Here is an 11,888-nt window from a genome sequence, read left to right on the forward strand (position 1 = left end):
GAAGAATCACTTGAGCCTAGGAGTTTAAGACTGTAGCAAGCCAAGGTCATGCCACTTTCACTTTGGCCTGGGGAAAAGAGCAATAACCTAAAATTAATTAATTAATTAATTAAAATAAATACGTTAATTCATTAAAATAAGAGTTTTAAAAAATTAAATATTTAATAATGCAATGGTTAGGCTGAATGGCAATAAGTAGCCTAGAGTCAAGATGGCAATCAATAGGTGAAATAATTTAAATGGTAGCATGTTCAGGAGACAAGCCAAGTAATCCAAAGTATTGCCGGGCACGGTGGCTCAAGCCTGTAATCCCAGCCCTTTGGGAGGCTGAGGCAGGTGGATCACGAGGTCAAGAGATCGAGACCATCCTGGTCAACATGGTGAAACCCCGTCTCTACTAAAAATACTAAAAATTAGTTGGGCATGGTGGCGTGTGCCTGTAATCCAAGCTACTCAGGAGGCTGAGGAGAATTGCCTGAACCCAGGAGGCAGAGGTTGCGGTGAGCCGAGATCGCGCCATTGCACTCCAGACTGGGCAACAAGAGCGAAACTCTGTCTCAAAAAAAAAAAAAAGAAAAAAAAAAAAAAAAAAAAAAAAAGTATTTAGGCTTTCAGAAGCCGTGACAAAAAGGTATTTTTCATAGTACAGAGTATATATGCAAACTGAACACCCTACCCAAGTGCATTCTCATTGACTGTGCCTTACCTTCAGTGGAGCACTTGCCCCTAGCTGAGGCTGCTCTTGTGTCCCCAGAGATCTCAAGCAGCCATTAGGTATTCTGGCCACATCTGGAAACTCTCCCCACAGTTTCCAACTGCCTCCAAATAGCTCCCATTCACCATGGTGTTTTCATGGTAGAAATGCTAGTTTACCATCAAATGAATGCAAAATATCATTGCCAGAGCCCAGAGTTTCTGTTTTTGGTTATTATTGCTTGACTTTTTTAAGAAGACTGAAGTTTGTAGAGATGAAAAGTAATCTGGAGTTTAATTAGATCCCATTTGACTACTTTGACTTTCGTTGCCAATGCTTTCGGTGTTTTAGTCATGAAGTCCTTGCCTATGCCTATGTCCTGAATGTTTTTGCCTAGGTTTTCTTCTAGGGTTCTTACGGTGTTAGGTCTTATGTTTAAGTCTTTAATCCATTTGGAGTTAATTTTAGTGTAAGGTGTCAGGAAAGGGTCCAGTTTCTGCTTTCTGCACATTGCAAGCCAGTTTTCCCACTACCATTTATTAAACAAGGAATGCTTTCCCCATTGCTTGTTTTTCTCAGGGTTGTCAAAGATAAGATGATTTTAGATGTGTGGTGTTGCTTCTGAGGCCTCTATTCTTTTCCATTGGTCTATGTCTCTGTTTTGGTACCGGTTCCATGCTGTTTTTATTACTGTGGCCTTGTAATATAGTTTGAAGTTAGGCAGCATGATGCCTCCAGCTTTGTTCTTTTTGCTTAGGATTGATGGCTATGCAGGCTCTCTGTTGGTTCCAAATGAAGTTTAAGGTGTTTTTTTTCCTGTTCTGCGAAGAGGGTCATAGGTAACTTGATGGGGATAGCATTAAATCTATACATTACTTTGGGCAGTATAGCCATTTTCATGATGTTGATTCTTCCTAACCATGAGCATGGAATGTTATCCATCTGTTTGTGTCCTCTCTCATTTCATTGAGCAGTCATTTGTAGTTCTCCTTGAAGAGGTCCTCTACATCCTTCGTTAGTTGTATTCCTAGGTATTTTATTCTCTTTGTAGCAATTGTGAATGTACAGCAAAGGACACAATCATTAGAGTGAACTGGCAACCAACAGAATGGGAAAAAAATTTGCAATCTACCCATCTGACAAAGGGCTAATATCCAGAATCTACAAAGAACTAAAACAGATTTACAAGAAACAAATAAACAAACCCATTCAAAAGTGGATGAAGGATATGAACAGACACTTTTCAAAAGAAGACATATATGAGGCCAACAAACATATGAAAAAATACTGATCATCACTGATTATTAGAAAAATGCAAATCAAAACCACATTGAGACACCACCTCATGCCAGTTAGAATGATGATCATTAAAAAATCTAGAGACAACAGATACTGGAGAGGATGTGGAGAAATAGGAACACTTTTACACTGTTGGTGGGAGTGCAAATTAGTTCAACCATTGTGGAAGACAGTGTGGCGGTTCCTCAAGGACCTAGAAAAAGAAATACCATTTGATCCAGCAATCCCATTACTGGGTATATACCCAGAGAATTATAAATTGTTCTATTATAAAGACACATACACACATATGCTCATTGTGACACTGTTTACAACAGCAAAGACTTGGAACCAACCCAAATGTCCATCAAGGATAGACTGGATAATGAAAATATGGCACATATATACCATGGAATACTATGCAGCCATAAAAAATAATGCATTTGTGTCCATCATAGGGACATGGATGACTCTGGAAACCATCATTCACAGCAAAATTACACAAGAACAGAAAACTAAGCACCACATGTTGTCACTTACAGGTGGGTGTTGAACAATTACAACATGTGTGAACACAGGGAGGGGAGCATCACACACTGCAGTCAGTTGGGGAGGATTAGGGGAAGGACAGTGGGGGGTGGGGAAGGTGGGGAGGGATAAGAGGGGAGAAACACCAGATATAGGTGATGAGGGGATGAAGACAGCAAACCACCTTGCCATGTATGTACCTATGCAATAATCCTTCATGATCTACACATGTACCCCAGAACCTAAAGTATAATTTTAAAAAAGTAATCTAAGTGTCATCTCCTGTCCGGATATCACACACACACACACACACACACACACACACACACACACGCACACAAACACATACAAATAAGTCCATAAAATGTAATAAACTGAATCTGTGGAGCTAGCACTCTTCAATGTATTATGTTCTGAGTAAACTTTATATTACTTTATACGGATAAATGTTCCTGCTACTCCAGAAGCACAAAACCCAAACACCAGTACAGGTGATTACAGAATGTTCAAAAAGTGAAAAATATCATAACATTTGAATACCTAAAGTTTTAGGACCTAGCTAACAAAATAATTTATTTCTACTGTTGCTTTGATTTTTTTTTTTTTCTGTACAGGTGATGTGTTTATCACTTTATGTCATTTTATAAAAAATATTTTCTTAATTGCAAAATAAATGTGCATTGTTGACTCACTTAGAATCTTAAAACAATAAAAGAAAAACAGAATGGTGAGGTTTTCAACATATTAAAAGAAGTCTGTCAATTACAATCAGAGATTTGTTGGAAGAATTTCAATATCTGAATCATCAGAAAATGCATTGCTTTAATTTCATGCCACATATTAAAGGTTTTAAGGAGCACTGAACTTTCCTAAGGTTATCACACACACACACACACACACGCACACACACACACATACACGTGTGTGTGTATATATATATATACATAATTGTGTTTTAGGTTTTGGGGTACATACATGTGAAGAACATGCAAGATTGTTGCATAGATACATACATGGCAATGTGGTTTGATGCCTTCCTTTGCATCACTTATGTCTGGCATTCCTCCCCATGTTATCCCTCCCCAACTTCCCACCCCCTGCTGTCCCTCCCCTAGTTTACCCCACCCTGCACAGACCCCAGTGTGTGATGCTCCCCTCCCTGTGTCCATGTGTTCTCATTGTTTAACACCCACCTATGAGTGAGAACATGTGGTGTTTGATTTTCTGTTCTTGTGTCAGTCTGCTGAGAATGATGGTTTCCAGGTTCATCCATGTCCCTACAAAGGACATGAACTCATCGTTTTTTATGGCTGCATAGTATTCCATGGTTATCTGTTTTAAAGTGATATATACTTATTTTCATATAATTCAGCCTCTGCATCTCTTCCTCACTTTATACCTAACCAGTTCTAAAGCTTTACCTCTTAGCTTGGTTATTGAGAATATTTTCAGAGAACTAGAGACAAAGCCAACAGGATTTTATGGTGAGAAGGAAATGCAGGCTAACTTGGGCCCAGGGACATGACTAAGAAGACCATGACAATTACAAAGAAGGCAAATTTGGATCAGTGTAGAAAAAGTGTCTGTTAAACTTTTCAATTAACCTCACATTCTAGTATCTCTTTGTAATTTTCAGAAGTATACTAAAATATTGACTTTTTAAAAACATTAGAGAATCAAACAAAATTTTTGCTATTTAGAACAAGATATTATAGGCAGGTGACAGACAAGAGAACTAGATGATATATGCTGAGATTTCAGTTCTATAGAAAGCCAAGTATGTATGTTGAAATGTTGGTAATAAGGAAGACAAAAATTAACAGCTTTATTGTGATTACACTTTTTCTCTCATGTTCAGTCTTTTTTGATTTTTAATTCAATAACAAAACTTGCTTATTCACTTGAAACAGAACCCAGCTGCACTGAAGCTGCATTTTGAGTTGGTGTTGGAAAAATTACAGCATAGTTACATTCCAACCAAAGCTTTTTTTTTTTTTTTTTTTTTTTTTTTTTTTTTTTTTTTTTTTTTCATTTTAGAAACTAGCACACCAAGGAAACTCCCAGTGTGACCAAATTTTATGAGTCCTGCTGGCAAATACATCCTTGGAAATATTTTCCTAATGGACTTTAAAAAATAATTACTATGACATCAAACATATTTGAGTTCTTAGTTACTTTAAGTACATATGACAAAAGACACATTTATTGAGTCAATTGGATGGCTGCAGGACCTTGCTAGAGATGGCTCACATAGGCTAACAAAAGGTCAATGTGTACATCTTCTCCCAAATCTTTGCTCCATGGCATTATGCACTGAAATTAGACATGATTGAAGTATTCATACAATGAAAATCAGCAAATCAGGAACCTTTTTCTTTTGAGAGATGGTTTATCAGCATAACACTGGTTGGGTAAATATTATTGATTAATAAACTTTTTGTTTCAAACTTTATTATTATTATTTTTATATTTTGTGGTCATCTCTAATCACTAATCTTTTTTAAATTATACTTTAAGTTTTGAGATACATGTGCAGAATGTGCAGGTTTGTTACATAGGTATACATGTGCCATGGTGGTTTGCTGCACCCATCAACTCATCATCTACATTAGGTATTTCTCCTAATGCTAACCCTCCCCTAGCTCCCACCGCCTGACAGGTCCCAGTATATTATGTTCCCCTCCCTGTGTCCATGTGTTCTCATTGTTCAACACCCACTCATGAGTGAGAACATACGGTGTTTGGTTTTCTGTTCCTGTGTTATTTCCTGAGGTTTTAATGTTATGAGACCAGTGGTTATTTAAATTTAGATTTCCTGTAATGTTCTAAGTTATGATTACTAACAATAAGACTGAACTTCACCTCCCATACCTCCACATAACTGTGTCACATAACAGCCTTTTTCATATAATTCATTTTGGCAAAGTGTTGCTTTATATTTTTAACAAAATAAATAATGTAAAAGACAAAAACCTAGATATGCCAAACAGAAGCTCTACAATAGTTTTATATCTATATAAGCTTCTTCATTTTTAATTATTCTCATTTATTTGCTCAATATCCAGAAATTCAGAACTTCACTTTTATTTATATCTTCTGCTACAATTTTTTTCTGTGATATCTATTTTCATCAAGACTTCACATATGGAATTTCATTCAAAAATTACTTTTAAAAATAAGGCCCAGATAATTCATCTGGTCTTTATGTAAACAGATTTTCCTACCACTTCTTAAAATTTTCCTACTTCCCCTCAGTACCAGTCCATGAATTAGTACAGTACATTATGCTCAGTTAACTTGAAACATAATTGTATGTACATGTTTAATCTTAGGAGAAGGAGGCCCAATGTATACCAAACTGGCTGTCCTATTTTGGAGATTGTACAAATTAAAAAATCACAAAGAATCTAATAAAAATTATTAGAACCAGTCAGCTAATTAGATTGATTGATTTTCAAATATTAAACTAACTAACATTCCTAGCATACATTCAATAGCTATGATAAATTATCCTTTTTTTTTAACATAGTTAAATTCAAATTGAGTATTTTTATGTAGATTCATCTGTACTTTTCTGGAAATGTATTTGTCTTGATTGGGTACCAGTATGATTCTTGCCTAATACTTGAAATTTCTGACATGGTTTTTGTAATATATTTTCTCTTTAAATGTTTGATTGAATTCACTGTAGAAGTTATTTGGGCCAGGTGTTCTCTGCCAGAAGATTTAAAAAATATAAATTCATTTTTTAATAGAGATAGATTCAGGTTATCTATTTCTTAATAGTGAAGTTTACTATTTTGTGTCTTTCAAGAACTTTAAAGACATTCACCTAAGTTTCAAATTTTATGGATATAAAATTGTTGGCAATATTACTTTATTATCCTTTAAATATCTGTATGGTTTGTAGTGAAGTCACTTCTTTCATTCCTGATATTGGTAACTTTTTTTTTCTTTTCCTTTTTCTTTGTTTTAGTCAGTCTAGCTAGAGTTTTATCAACTTTATAGATTTCTGAAAATAATGACTTTTTGGTTTCAGTAATTTTTCTTATTTTTGTGTTTGTAATTTCATTACTCTGTACCATTATTATTTCCTTTCTTATGCTTGCTTGGGGTTTAATTTACATTTCATTTTTTAGTTTTTTAAGACAAAAACATTGATTATGTATTTGAAACTGTTCTTTCTTTCTATGACTGTTAAATGCTATAAATTTCCCTCTAAGGAGTGCTTTAGCTGCATCTCACCAATTTTGATATGTTGTTAGGTTACCTAGTAAGTTTATGTTTAACCTTGTAAAACATTTAAGCTATATACATTTTCATCCAAGTCAAATTACTTTATAATTTCCCTGCTAATTTTCTCTTGGAAGCATATTTAGATGTGTGTTTCTTTGTTCCCAAATGTTTGGCCATTTTCATTTATCTTTCTGTTATTGAATCTCACAACCTATACTTCCATTTCCAAATTCCCATCCTCTATGCTAATATTGTAATATGTTTGCTTTTAGGTACGCTATAAACACACAATATGTTTGGTACTCATTTAAATCTATTATTTCCCTATCTAGTATTTTAAAAAATATAGATTGATGTTTCTGTCATGTATCATATTCCTTCTGTCTGAGGAATTTCCTTTTTTATTGTTTGTAGTATAATTAGGTTGATGATAAATTTCTTCCATGTTTGTCTGAAACTTTAGTTCTCATTCATGTTGAAAGATGTTTTCACTGGTTACAGAAAGCTAGATTGACAGTTTTGTTTGTAAATTTCAGCACTTTTAGGTATGTCATTCATTATTGTAAGGCTTCCATAGTTTCTAATGAGAAGTTGGCTTTATTCTCATTTGTTTCTCAACAAATAATGTCTTTTTCTCTAACTGCTTCCTAGATTTCCTCTTTATCTTTGTCTTTCAGAATTTTGAGTATAATGGGTCTAGTCAAATTCTTTGTGGAAGAGGATAATTTTCTGCTTTTTGTCATTTCATTTTCTTGGATCTGCAGTTTCATCTTTTTCATTATTTTGGGGAAATTCTCCATCATTATTTCTTCAGTTATTTTATTTATATTTATTTATTTATTTCATATTTCTTTCACTCTTTCTTCTCTTATGAAATCCTAGTTACATTCATTTTGAGCCATATAACATTGTCTAAAAATACAAGAATCTCTCTTCTTCTATCGTTTCTTTGTATTTTTCTTTTCCATATACTCTTTGTGTGATAATTTGGGTAATTTCTGTCAGCCTGTCTTCAAATTTATTGATTATTTCTTGGACTGTGTTGAATCTACAGATGACTCTGAAAGACATTATTTTTTAATCAATGTTACTACGTTTTGCTTTTTTTGAGACAGAGTTTCACTCTTGTTACCCAGGCTGAAGTGTAATGGCGCAATTTTGGCTCACCGCAACCTCTGCCTCCTGGGTTCAAGCAATTCTCCTGCCTCAGCTTCCCGAGTAGCTGGAACTACAGGCGTGCACCACCATGCCCAGCTAATTTTTGTATTTTTAGTAGAGATAGGGTTTCTGCCATGTTGACCAGGATGGTCTCGATCTCTTGACCTCGTGATCCACACGGCTTGGCCTCCCAAAGTGCTGAGATTATAGGCGTGAGCCACTGCGCCCGGCCGTTGCTACATTTTTTATTGCTCATTACTTCAATTTGATTATTTCTTGTCATTTTAATTACCGTGCTGGAATTACTTATCTGTTCATGAATGTAATGAAATTTTTCTGTCAGCCTTTATCACATTAATCATCACCAATCATAGGTTTTTTTTTAAATGTCCTGTCTGATTATTCCATATGGCTTATATATGAGTATGATTATTATCATTGGTTTGTCTCTTGACAGTGGATTATTTTATCTTGCTCTTTTGTGTGCCACCAAAATTTGCTTAAAAGCTAGGCATCATATGTAGAACAGTAGAGGCTGAGATAAACAGTTTTTATTCCTGTTTACTCCTACTGTTTGAATAAGTTATTATTATGGAGGTCAAATCAGTTCCGTTGTAAGTGGACCGGGGTTTGCATTTCCTTCTGTTTATTTTCAGTGTAACACTAACTTCAAATCTTTCTTGTATTGCTTTGTGTTTGCAGCTTTAAAGGGCTATACCGTGAATGTAGCCAAAACTTGACTTTAGTTATTCATTAAAAATTTCAAAATTTAAATAGCCCAGACTTTTCTTCATACTCTGATAATCAAGTTTGTATTCATGTTGCCATTTCGTTTTAGGGGTACAGCTCTTTTCTTAGCTATTAGACTAATTTGTATTTTAGTGATCTCTTATAGTTAATTAAGAAGTTTCATGATCTAGTAGATTATCAGGATCTTTTCCTTAGTGTTAGAATAAGAGAGAACTTCTCACAACATTTTTCATTGTAAGCAGAAGCTGAAGATTCTTTTTCACTGTTTGTCTGTTTTGTATTGTTGACTCTATCAGGAAATGTATAACCAAACTGTATGTGTGAGAAATATTTTCTATGTAGGATGGAAAGAAGTAGTTAGAATAAATGATTGCTGCTAATGTTAAATATGTTATTAGCATAGTGTGTCACCTACAACACAGTTCTAGTTGAATCATTTATGGACATATATTTTTTATTAGAATGTGACAATTTGGTTATTCATCCAAAAATACATCTTTCTGACATTAATCATATTTTAAAAGTGGAAACCATGAGGTTTCTAATTTCTTTAGGAACTTGGAACACTTTACAAACAGTATTCACAATTCAAGTTTTAGCTTGCATTTCTGCCAAATCTATGCTTCTAAAAAAAAAAAAGAAAAGAAAAGAGAGAGAAGAAAAGAAAGAGCGAAGGTGTCAATTATCTACCGTGCTGCTGTGGGAAACCTAGCTATATTAAGCACATCCTTCAATGTGGGTACTGACTTCACTTAAGCTCTTCCAAACAACTTCAGATTTAGAATGCTCCAGTTCATTAAGTATTTAAAAATGTTATTCAGTTGAAAAGAGGCCAATCTCATAAGTAACTTTTGGGTAACTGGGCAATTTGATACAGACTTTACCTCCTTCATATATTCTCTGTTGAGTTTCCTAGTCTGAAACTTATTTAAAGTGATTACATAGAAAGAATTCCTTCCAGTCATCCCAGACTGCTCTCTTTTGCTTGCATATAGGGATTCTTTTCTGACTGGCAGCATACAATTTCTAATACCTTTAATAGTGCTTACCATAATAAGTCTGGAATAAACAAATAGTAAGATTTCACATTTTCTCTAAATGACAAAGCAATAAATGTTACCTTTAAATAAATGATGGAAAAATTATCTTTGTAATCCTGTATCCAAATCCACAAAAAGTTACATAACAAAACCAAAATCCTAGTTAACCTTCGATTGAGAAACCGGAGTAAAATTCTTTCTGCATTTTTTCTGCCTTTAAATTATTAAAAACAATGGGAATAAGAAATCAAATTAGAAACTGTGTCATTGATGACCCTAGAAGATATTTTTGTTCCCAACTCATGATAAGAATAAAAAGTTGTCAATGGCAATGAAATAAAAATGACCAAAGGTAAGAAAGGATTCTGAGGGAGACTGAATCCCATACTACCAGAGTTTCAAAGGATTATTTAATAAATAAACTTGAAAAACTATGTAGTGTATCTACCTCACCCCAAAGTTCTACAAGCATTGTATTTAAAATATATCTAAAAAAGAAATTAAAAATGCATATCATAGGCAACTCATCCATAAGATTTAACCGGGCAAGACTTTAAAAGTTAACCAAAAAGTAAAAGTAAAATAATTTTGAAAATGCAATTCTAGAAGTATCTTTGTTCAAAAGCAGAAGTAATACTTAGATACTGGGAAATCATTGGAGGTAAAAGACATACTGGAGGAAAGAAATATAATAAACTGGAGCAAAGTACTATGATAAACAAAAGGCTTATTATTCTAATGTGAAAGAATTTTTAAGTGACAAGTAATTGAATTAAATATTAGCAAAGCTATAAATACTTAGATAACAGTAAAATAAAAACTCAAATTTCCCATGCAGATTCAGCTTTACTAAAAACTAAAGAAATGAAAACAATAAATATGTTTTACTCATCAATTTAGTGTTGAAGATAAATTTTAAAAATATATCATTATGGCAACTGTATGGGGAAACAATTCTCATAGATTGGTGCCAACTATAAAATTGAGAAAGCTTCTTTAGAGGACCTTCGGAAATATATATTAGAATTTAAAAGTCATATGTCTTTTGTCTCTTTTATGTTGGGAAACAGTACAAAGGAGAAAGGACTTACAGAGTGCCTACATAAATTGGTTGTGAGTGACAAATAAACAGGGAACAACAAACTATGGAAGGCCACAGGAGGCCTCTGAGGAGGAAGGCCTCTACATGCCTCATGTTCTGGTGCAGGGTGTCCTCGGCTCTCTTACCATAAACATTGTGCTCAAGGACTTAAAACCCCTTCTTTAGCACTATCACATAGCCAGACTTGTAGGCTCCTTGTAAGACCCTGATTCCATCAGCTGTACATGAGTAATTGGCTAAAGATAACCACATGTGCTTGTTTTGTGAAACTCCCACCCCTCCACTGTTAATCAAACCTTAGAATGGCACATCAATTATGGTTCACTGATTCACTCTACCATCCCCTACCTTATAGATCAATGTAATTGTAATCAATAAATAACGTGGATGATCAGAGCCCTGGAGATCACAGCCTTAACTGTCACCTCCAGGGTAATAAAGTGATAGCCCCTGGTCCCACTTTTTCTCTTAATCTTTTTCTCATTCCTTTGTCTCCACTGGACTTGGGGTACCCATGGGTGATGTAGGGCTGGCTCTCTACGTTTTGCTGCCCAACCTGAGGCTCATGGATTCCTAAGTTCTGGCACCTAATGTATGGGGCTCATGGATTTCCTACATTTTGTAATTTTTATAATTTATTAAAAAACCGTTCTCACATCTATATATATGTGCATACAAGTAAAATGGTATAGATATGAAAATAGTATATAGACATAGACTTTTTTTTTAAGAGCAAACAGCTAGAAAGAATTGAAATAGTAAGAATAGAATTTTGGTTAAATAAATTATTACATTATCAAGAGGAATATTCCATTATATTGTGCTCCTATAAAGCCCAATTTTGTGTGTGTGCATGTGTGTGTGTGTGTATGTGTGTATTTATGCATTGAGAATTAGTGATTTATCTGGCAGATTGACTAATCATCTGAAAAAGGAGAGACTTCTTTTCAGAAAGTTATTTTCTTGTGTTTTCTGTAAAATACACTAGAATTATTAAAATATTATGTATTTCTGTAAGCTGCTATGGGAAACAAAGCTCCAAAGCTCCAGGTCATTTTGTTAAGTAGAAACAAAAATGAAATTTAGCTTCTCCAGTATACTT

General features: G+C 34.3%; 1 long non-coding RNA gene across 1 annotated transcript in view; it reads right to left on the reverse strand.

The window, feature by feature from the left end:
- Window positions 1–663: 663 nt before the first annotated feature.
- Window positions 664–11,888, reverse strand: part of LOC141584050 (uncharacterized) — a 34,883-nt gene continuing 23,658 nt past the window's right edge. Inside the window, exon 3 of the long non-coding RNA XR_012516967.1 lies at window positions 664–2,186. This is a non-coding gene — a long non-coding RNA (uncharacterized LOC141584050). The remainder of the gene's footprint in view (window positions 2,187–11,888) is intronic.

Source organism: Saimiri boliviensis, chromosome 3 (genome assembly GCF_048565385.1).
Source record: "Saimiri boliviensis isolate mSaiBol1 chromosome 3, mSaiBol1.pri, whole genome shotgun sequence".
Lineage (NCBI taxonomy): Eukaryota > Metazoa > Chordata > Mammalia > Primates > Cebidae > Saimiri > Saimiri boliviensis.